At 35.1% G+C, this 9,533-nt stretch overlaps 1 protein-coding gene and 1 long non-coding RNA gene across 3 annotated transcripts in view; one reads left to right on the top strand and one right to left on the bottom strand.

The window, feature by feature from the left end:
* The window catches only part of Wdr70 (WD repeat domain 70), a 281,725-nt gene that overhangs the window by 149,473 nt on the left and 122,719 nt on the right, over window positions 1-9,533 (top strand). The gene's annotated exons all lie outside the window — the stretch shown is intronic.
* The window catches only part of LOC102016496, an 11,776-nt gene continuing 2,343 nt past the window's right edge, over window positions 101-9,533 (bottom strand). The window contains exon 2 of the long non-coding RNA XR_261217.1: window positions 101-154. This is a non-coding gene — a long non-coding RNA (uncharacterized LOC102016496). The remainder of the gene's footprint in view (window positions 155-9,533) is intronic.

Consider the following 9,533-nt stretch of genomic DNA (forward strand, 5'->3'; position numbering starts at 1 on the left):
TTTGTGTATAGGAATGCTATCGATTTCTGGGTGTTGACTTTGTATCCAGCTACACTGCTGAATTTGTTGATTAATTCAAGGAGTCTTCTTGTGGAGTTTTCACTCAGCTGAATGTTAATGTTAGTTATGACTCTTTCTATGCCTTAGGTTTTCTCTGTAAAACACAAATGATAATAGTACCTGCTTCAAAAAGTTGTGAAGATTAAATGATAACATACTTAGTACAGTACCTGCTTTATTATTAACACTTAAATGTTAACTGTCATGATTATGAGTCCAAATTTTAATTCTTATTCTGATTATTAGTCTAGCATATTGAAATTATTATCAAACACATTTTGATATTTCATGACTTTTGGGGTGAATTTACAAGAGTTCTGTTGTAGATAAATTTGTTAGAGATTTTGAAAAAGTTCATTATTTTTTGTGTAAACTTCTAAAGTAACTTTCATTTCACTAGTTAATTCTACAGCTTTTTAAAATATTAACTTTTCAGCTAGGAAAATCCATCTATTCCCTTTCAAAAGAAAAATATCTCATTTTCAAATTTGCACTGAATCACTCCTTGGCATATTAAATTTTATCTGTTTTGCAGATGTGGAGTCTGCTGCTTTTAAATTTGTTTAGTTAAGTGAGATATATACATATATACATAGATACACGCATGTTATTTCAGAGGGTTTGGAAAGAAAAAAATTGATGTAATTGTGTTAAACTTAAAACATCTTGTTGGGAAGCCTGCTTGCACCTGCTAATACCAGGGAGATGTTGGTCCAGAAGGCTAGTGAGCTTGGGCAGCACCCACACGGGGGTTGGTGGAGACAGGTTCCTGTAAGCTTTGTCATACTCACTTTATCCTGTGCTGGCCACTGTAATCTCTTTCCTCTGCCCCCATATCTTCCATCCCCCATCTCTACCCACTATGTTATTTTGTTTTGTCAGAAGGTAGTATTATTACATTACTTTGTAACATAAGTAAAAGTCATCTGTAATCATAGGCCCACCACATTTTTGCCATATGTGATTTATCTTGATATATGTTATAAGAGGAAGTTATTAGTAGCATAGAATTGAGTGCCTTGTTTTATGCCTCAAATAGACTCATTTTGAGTTTCTCTTAAGAACACCAAAATCTAGTTGGAGAATTACAGAATTCTTCCTTCTGTTCTCAGTGACCTCTCCAGAAAAGTTGATTTTCATCAGTGACTTCTTCCTTTTTATTTTGATTGTTTAGAAATATATACTATTACAAACCTCGTATCTTTACTATTTCATTTTCTAGTGTTTTTCTCTCTTGAGTTTCTCCACTTATATGAATAACCATATCTTTCTTCTGCTGGCTCAGTACTTTGTCTGGGCAGCTGTCTTCATTCCTTCTTGGCTCTTTACACTGTAGCCATGGGTAGGCTCTATTACCGGAGAGAGAGCACAGACAGACTTTGGGGTACACTGCTGATGTTGATACACTTTTGCCCCCAAGATTTAGAGTCCTGTGCACACTCCCTGCTTGGGCCTGTGAGGCCTTTCCCAGTCTTGCCCTAGCCTGTTTCCAGTTTCAACTCCAGACATGTATGCACTCCATATCACACACATACCTACACATGTTGAAACTGTCAGATCATTACCATTTCTTCAAGGACTTTGTTCATGGTTTCTCTTCTGCCATAAATTCTCTCCATATCTATTTCACAACCTCTTCTTACCATTTAGGAGTCAAATTATATGTTATGTTCTCTGTGGCTTCTCTTCCTCAGTTCCATTCCTCTTAGCTGGGTTTTGTTGATTCCTATCTGTATTTAAATAGCACATTATGCATGATCACCCTTCATCTGCCATCTCCCATCACTTCCTACGCCTACTTCCACAGCAATCTGACTTGAGCTTCTGCCATTCTAATGAAATTACTCTTGCAAAACTCATCTATGAGCTTATATCCAGTAAGTCCTGTGAAGTGTTTTCAATATATTTTTCCTTTACTATTTCTTTAGAATCTGATACTTTTGATCATACTTTATTTTTAAGCTTTCTCCTTTGGATTTCCTAAGCACTGCCTTCTGTCTCTCTTTACCTTTTTCTCATCTCATATCAAGCTCCTTTTCCTTGTTGTTGTTTATTCTGTAAATATGTTTGTTTGTTTGTTTGTTTATTTATTGGTCTTTTTGAGACAGGGTCTCACTATACAGTTCAGGCTGGCCTTGAGCTCACTTTGTAGCCCAGGCTGGTCTTGAACTCACAAAGATCCACCTGCCTCAGCCTCACAAGTGCTGGGATTACAAGCATGTGCCACCATGCCAGACTCAATTTATTTATTTTTGAGACAGGGTCTTGCTATGTTGTTCATGCAGGCCTTGAACTCAGGTTGGCCTCAAACTCGCAGTGATCTTCCTGCCTCAGCCTACAGGCATGCACCACCACACTCAGCTAATATCTGTTTTATAACGTACTGTCTTTTGCAGTTACTACCATTTTATATCTGTCTGTTTTTTAAGACTGCTAATGGTATTTTTTTCACCCAAGCTCTGTATAACAAAATTCTCTACCTGGGTATCACATAGTTATCTGAATCTTACCATGATATTACCACGTTACCTCTTCTACCAAAATTACTAACTTTTGTCTTATCTTCTATCTTCCACAGCTCTGCCTCCCTGAATAGCAACCCCCCACACAAGCTACCTCAGTTATCCCCGCCCCCCGCCCCCCCATTTCCTTAGCACAGGCTTTTGTCATCTCTCACTTGGATTATTCCGTCTGTAGACTTGACCCCTTTAAGTAGTCTTTCCTACTGCCATTCAGGTGGTATTTTTTTAAAACACAAGTTTGAGTATGTAACTTAAGTCATTACTCTTTGTAGTGTCTGTACTGTCTCTTAGAGAGCTCATAACCTCAGGACATCTCAAGATAGTCTTTATTTTTTTATTTTAAAGATAAAAGAACCAAACATATTAACAAACACACAGACATAAAACAACATAAAAAATAAAAACAGTACAGAATTTCAGACAAGATGATGGGAAATTAACAATGGTTGTTGTATTACATGTTATTATCAAGATAGCCTTTTAATCTGGGTCTTGCCAGTGGCTTATACAGTCTTATTTTCCACTTATACCCACTATACACTTCATCCTTTTGTCAGAGCAAACTTTTTTGTTACTAGAAAAGAATGCTTTTTCAAACCCTCTTATCTTTGTGTGTTTTGCACCATCTTCTTGCCTTTATTCCTCACCCCTTATCTGCATTTAGTCTGTGAATTTTACCTGCAGGATCTCAGCTCTCCAAAAAGTCAGACTCCTGTGGAACCCTTCCCAGATCTTTGCCAACTGGGTACCTCTTTTCTTGGGTGGTTGCTTCATGATGTAATCCCTACCCTCCAACTAGATTATATGTTCTTGAAGAGTAGGTACTTCTGTATCCCCACGTTTCCACCAACGTACCTGGCCTATAGAAAGTATTCATATTTGTTCAATTGTAGCTCTATGACTTGTATTGTTTATAAGACATTTTTACCAGCTAGATGGTGATTTCCATGAAGGCAACCACTATATTTGCCTTTTACAGATATCTCCAGTAGGTGGAATCATGGGACTTACAAGCACTTGTATCTGGCTTTTTAAACTTGGGATAATGTGTTTTAAGGTTCACCTGTGTTGTAGTGAATATTAGGCTGAGTAGTAGTCACTGAAAGATGTATCTAATCCCTAGAACCTGTGACTATTACTTTATTTGGAAAAGTAACACTTCCCAAATGTGTTAAGGATGTTGAGATGAGATCATCCTGAATTATACAGATGGGACTTAAGTCTTACAAGTGACCTTAATGGAGATAACAATGAAAAAGAAACATAGATAGAAAAGCTGTATAAAAATGGAGACGGAGATCAGGGTGTTATATGGTAGGAAGCCAAGGAATGCTTGCAGCCACTGACATTTAAAGAGGTAAGAAGGGCTTCCTACGGCCTCCAGAAGGAGCATGGCCATGCCAACACCTTGATTTTATACTTCTGTCCTCCAGAACTGTGAAAGAATACATTTTGGTTGTTTTAACTGGTCTAGCTTGTGGTTATTTGTGAAGGTAGCCTCAGAAAATATATATGCCGTGTATATAATATATACCATATATCACTACTTTGTACACTTTTTGTTGTCAAATATTATTTCATTGTCTACTACTTCTATATTTTGTTTGCATATTCACTAGTTGATTGACATTTGGGTTTCCAGTTTTGGTTATTGTGAGTAATTCTTTTGGGAATGTACATGTTTAAGTTATTAAGTGGGCATGTGCATTTCAGTTTTCTGGTGTTTTTTTTTTTTTTTTTGGTCTTTTTGAGACAGGGTCTTGCTATGCAGTTCAGGCTGGCCTTGAGCTCACTTTGTAGCCCAGGCTGGTCTTGAACTCACAACAATCCTCCTGCCTCAGTCTCCTGAGTGCTGGGATTATAGGCATGTACCACCACACTTGGCTTCACTTTTCTTGGGTACGTAGTTAGGACTAAAATTGCTGAGTCATGGGTAGATGTATGTTGTAGTCTTATCAGATTTGTATGTTGCAATCCTAGCCCTTCAAGGTGATGATGTCAGGATGGTTTTGTAGATGAACATTATTGTAGACACTTATGAATGATATTAGTGCAGTTTTACATAAGTATCTGAGGTGTAGGGGAGAGATACCCAAGAGGAGCTCCTTGCCCTTCTGCTGTGTGAGGTTATTGTTCAAAGACAGCTGCCTATGAGCCAGGAAGAGGGTTTTACCAGACCTCAGATGTGCTGGCACCTTGATCTTAGATTTTTCGGGCGTCAGAACTGTGAAGAATAAAGTTTTCTTGTTTATAAACCACTCAAGTTATTCTAATTTTGTTGTAACCACCTGAATGGACTAAGACAGTCTATGTTTAATATGTTTATTTTTTAATCGATAAGTATTGTGTATTTATGGTATATAATATAATGTTTTATCTATGTAAACACTGTAGATTAATTCAGGTTAGTTAACATATCCATTACCTCACAAACTTATTTTTGTGTGTTGACAAAATTAAGAGACAATGTTAAAAACTTACTCTTTTAACAATTTTGAAATAACATTATATATTAACTGTGGTTATTATGTGGTGTGATAGATAACTGAACTTTATTTATTTATTTGTTTATTTTTTGAGACAGGGTCTTACTATGTAGTTCAGGCTGGCTTTGAATTCACTGTGTAGCCCAGACTGGCCTAAAACTCAAGGCAATACTCCTGCCTCAGCCTCCCAAGTTCTGGGATTACAGGCCTAAGTCACCACACCCAGCTGATAACTGAAATTTATTCCTCTAGTACAACTGAAACTTTATACCCTTTGATCAACATCTTCTCTTTTCCCACCCTCTTCCTAGCCTCTTGTATCCACCTTTCTATTGTCTCATTCTAGGAAATTGACTTTTTAGATTAGTAGGTGAGATGAGATAGTATATGTCTTTTTATTTGTCTGGCCTGTTTCTCTTAATATAATAGGCTGCAAGTGTGTTCATGTTGTCTTAAGTGGCAGAACGGTTTAAAAGGCTGTGTAGCATTCCATAGGAGAACTAGAGGACAGTATCGCTAGTGAGCCTAGATATAAAACTCTTCAATACATAGTAGCAAGCCAAATTCAGCACCACATTAAAATAATCATTCACCGTTATCAGGGAGATTTATCCCACAGGGCAAGGATGATTCAACGTATGTAAATCAGTAAGCATGAGATACCACATTAACAAAATAAAGAACATGATCATCTCAATAGATGCACAGAAAACATTTTATAAAATTTCACATCCATTCATAATAAAATGTTCAACAATAACGGTATAGAAAGAATGTACTTTAACACACTAGACCATATATGTCAGATCCACAACTAACATCATGCACAGTCATCAAAAGGTGAAAACTTTTCCTTTAAGATCAAGCATAGGACCAGATGCCCAGTGTCTTACCACTTTTATTTAACGTAGTACTGGAACTTCTAACCACAACAAATAGGCAAGAAAAATAAACAAAAAGCACCCAAGAATAAAAAGAAGAAATAAATATAAATAAAAATCATACAAATAGGGAAGAAAGAAGTAAAAATTTTCTGCAGTTGATAATGATCTTAAATATAGGAAACCTAAAGAAACTGTTCAAGCTGATACGTAAAATCAGTAGTTGCAGGTTGCAGAAACCACAAATGATTAATATTTTATAAAACCGCCAAACTGTTTTCCAGGTGTCTACCCCATTTCATATTCCCACTAGAAATGTATGAAGATTCCAGTGTCTCTGTCTTCTTAATTGTAACCATCTCAGTAGTTATAAAATCTCATTGTGATTTTGATTTGCTGTTTCATAATGACTGTTGATATCGTGTCTTTTCATGAACTTACTGGGCATTTATACTCTTCTTTAGTGAAATATATATTCAGGTCTTTTGCCAGTTAACAAAATTGATTTGTCTTTTGATTAAAGTGTAAAAGTTTTAAAATACATTTTAGATGCAAGTACCTTATCAGATATTTGATTTGCAAATATTTTCCTCAAGTTTGCAGCTTGTCTTTTCACTTTCTTGATGGTATCTTATGAAGCAACTAATTTTTAATTTTTGAAGAAGTTTAATTTAATCTTTCCCCCACCCCTTTTATCATTTGTGCTGTGGTAGTGTATCTAAGAACTCACTGCTTAGGCAAAAGTTATGAAATTTACTCCGATGTTTTCTTTTAAGTTTTCTACATTTAAGTCTGTGATCCATTTTGAGTTAATTTTTGTGTACTACTGAAGTAAGAATTCTAATCCAGCTTTTCACATACTTGTAGCCAATTATCCTGGCATCATTTGTTGAAAAGACTATTCTTGGGGCTGGGGATTTAGCTCAGCGGCAAAAGCGCCTGCCTGGCAAGCGCAAGGTCGTGAGTTAGGTTCCCGGTACGGGAGAAAAACCAAAAAAAAAAAAAAAAAAAAAAAAGAAAAGAAAAGACTATTCTTTTTTTCTGTTGAATCTTTTTGATATATTCATTGAAAATCATTTGGCCAGAAATGGAAGGGTATAATATTTTGTCATTTTTGATCTTAATCCTAACTTTAGATTTCATAAGGCCTTTAGCTTTTACAAAAAAACCCTTTGATTGAGTGAATATTCTGAGTTTGTTCCAAAACCAAACAAGTTCGGTAAATGTAAGTATAAAGCATTAGCACCAACTAAATTTCTCCGAAGTACAATTCTTACTACAGTAACTGAGTGCATGTATATGAATTGTTGTCAGGTATGTGTTTAGAAGGCTTATTGGGGACTTACATAAAAGCTAGATAATTTTTCCCATTTCTGTGTAATTTAAAAGCCTTAATGGGCATTTTTGAAAAGAAAGTCTTTCTTATATTTGCTCTGTCTAGAAAGCCAAGTTTCAGACTCTTGTATCATTCAAGTTGCTTGTGTAGTCTTTCGAGAAAAATTAAACCAAGATCTCTTACGTTATTTTCAAGCAAAATTAATGCTTCCCTTGACTTCTGCCAAATGCTGTGATGCATTTATGCAACAGATGCCAGAAAGTTTAGAACTTGTATCTGGATAGAATTCAAAATTCTAAGACAGAAAGCATTTGTGCCTGGGGCAATATAATGACCCCACCTGTGTCTTTTTCTTGTCTTCTGGATGTTTTCATTTTATGTTCAGAGAGGCCTCAGCAGATCCTTCTTCTATTTTTAAATCTTTTTTATGAAACACTGTTTTAATTTTTCAAGACCAGATCCCACTCCATTTCAAAATATGTGTTCTTCAGTATAAAATGTTTTGACAGGTACCTAATATCCTAGCACTTTAGCATCTAGTATTTAGGCATAGATTCAGAGAATCAGAGCCATAAAACCAAAGAATAATTTGTCACTCTCAGATGTTGCATAAATTTGTATCTCATACATCTACATGCTAGGTGGACTGTTTCTTCCTCTTTACGTTATTTCAGTAACTAGCTTAGTGTGTTAATAAACTACTGAAGTAAATGGAAATGCTTGGTTGTTGTATTTATTAGTTTTGATATTTCATTTATGGCCTAAGAGGAGGAACAGAAGGAAACTAATATTTATTGAGTGCTTGCTGTGTTCCAAGTATTGTCCTAGATTTGTTTGCATCCCTAATCTCATTTAATCCTCACAAACCCTTATTGTTGGTATTACTATCCCACTTTTAGAGATGAAAAAATTTAAACAAGCCTGATAATGATACTTTACGCTTATATGGGGCCTTTTATATCATAATTCTAAAGTATCACCTGACATTTGGGGTGTTCCAGTTATAGAAAAGAGAAATCATCATAATTTATTTCTACTGCTACAGAAATGAGGATAAAAACAAAAGACATGCAGTTTTTCTCAACTTTTTATACTACTTAACTATGGAAAACATAGTAAAACAAGTAAGTGATATGTAATGCATTTCCTAGGGAGCTGTATATAATGCTCAGATACCAAGAGTACTGGAACAACTGGATATCTAGATTAAAAAAAAAAAAAACTACTATGACCCCTGATTTGTACTATACATTAAAACTAATTTAAAAGATTGTAGGTCTGTTTGTAAAACTTGTAGAAGAGACTAGAGAAACTTTGATGAACTGTGGTTAAAGATTTCTTAGATATGATACCAAAAAATACTGATAAACTAGGCTTTATGAAAATTTGAAATGTCTGTTATTTGAAAGACTGTTTTAAAAAAATGAGAAGACAAGTTACAGATTTGAAAAATACTTACTTATTCAAGAATTTATATCCAGAATAAAGAGCTGTCAAAGTTCAATATTAAGAAAAAAAAAAACCTCAGTATATACAACAGGTAAAAGATTTGAGCAGATAGTTCCTCAAGAAGAGAAGTGGATGACAAATAGTATGTAGAAAAATCCTCAATATCACTCCTCATCTTTGTAAATGTAAGTTAAAACCACAGTACATTACTACTACACAGCTATCAGAATGGCTTTAAAACAAACACCTGATTACAAATACTGAGGCAGATGGGGAGCAGTTATAATGCTAATACATTGCTGATGGGAGTGCAAAATAGAACAGCCACTTCAGGAAAAGTTTCTTACAAACATACACATATGACCAGATCACCCTAAAGTGCCAACAATTCCAGATCCTTCATTTGGGAAATGAATGAACAAAATGTGCTTTTCCTTCACAGAGTGGAATTTTATTCAGCAACAAAAAAATATGGAGTACTGATACATATAACAACAACTCTAATACATTATAATAAGTTTAAAGGACTAGATTCTAAATGCTACATACTACATAATTATTCCAGTCATATAACATTCTGGAAAAAGTGTAACTATTAAAATAGAAAACAGGGGGCTGGGGATTTAGCTCAGCGGCAAAAGCGCCTGCCTGGCAAGCGCAAGGTCGTGAGTTCAGTTCCTGGTACCAGAGAAAAACCAAAAAAAAAAAAAAAAAAAGAATATTGGCATATATTTTGGGAAAGAATAGAACTTATAAAATAATTAAAATAAAAATAATTCTAAATGTACCACATGGGAGG

Source organism: Chinchilla lanigera, unplaced genomic scaffold (genome assembly GCF_000276665.1).
Source record: "Chinchilla lanigera isolate Chin_1 unplaced genomic scaffold, ChiLan1.0 scaffold00025, whole genome shotgun sequence".
Lineage (NCBI taxonomy): Eukaryota > Metazoa > Chordata > Mammalia > Rodentia > Chinchillidae > Chinchilla > Chinchilla lanigera.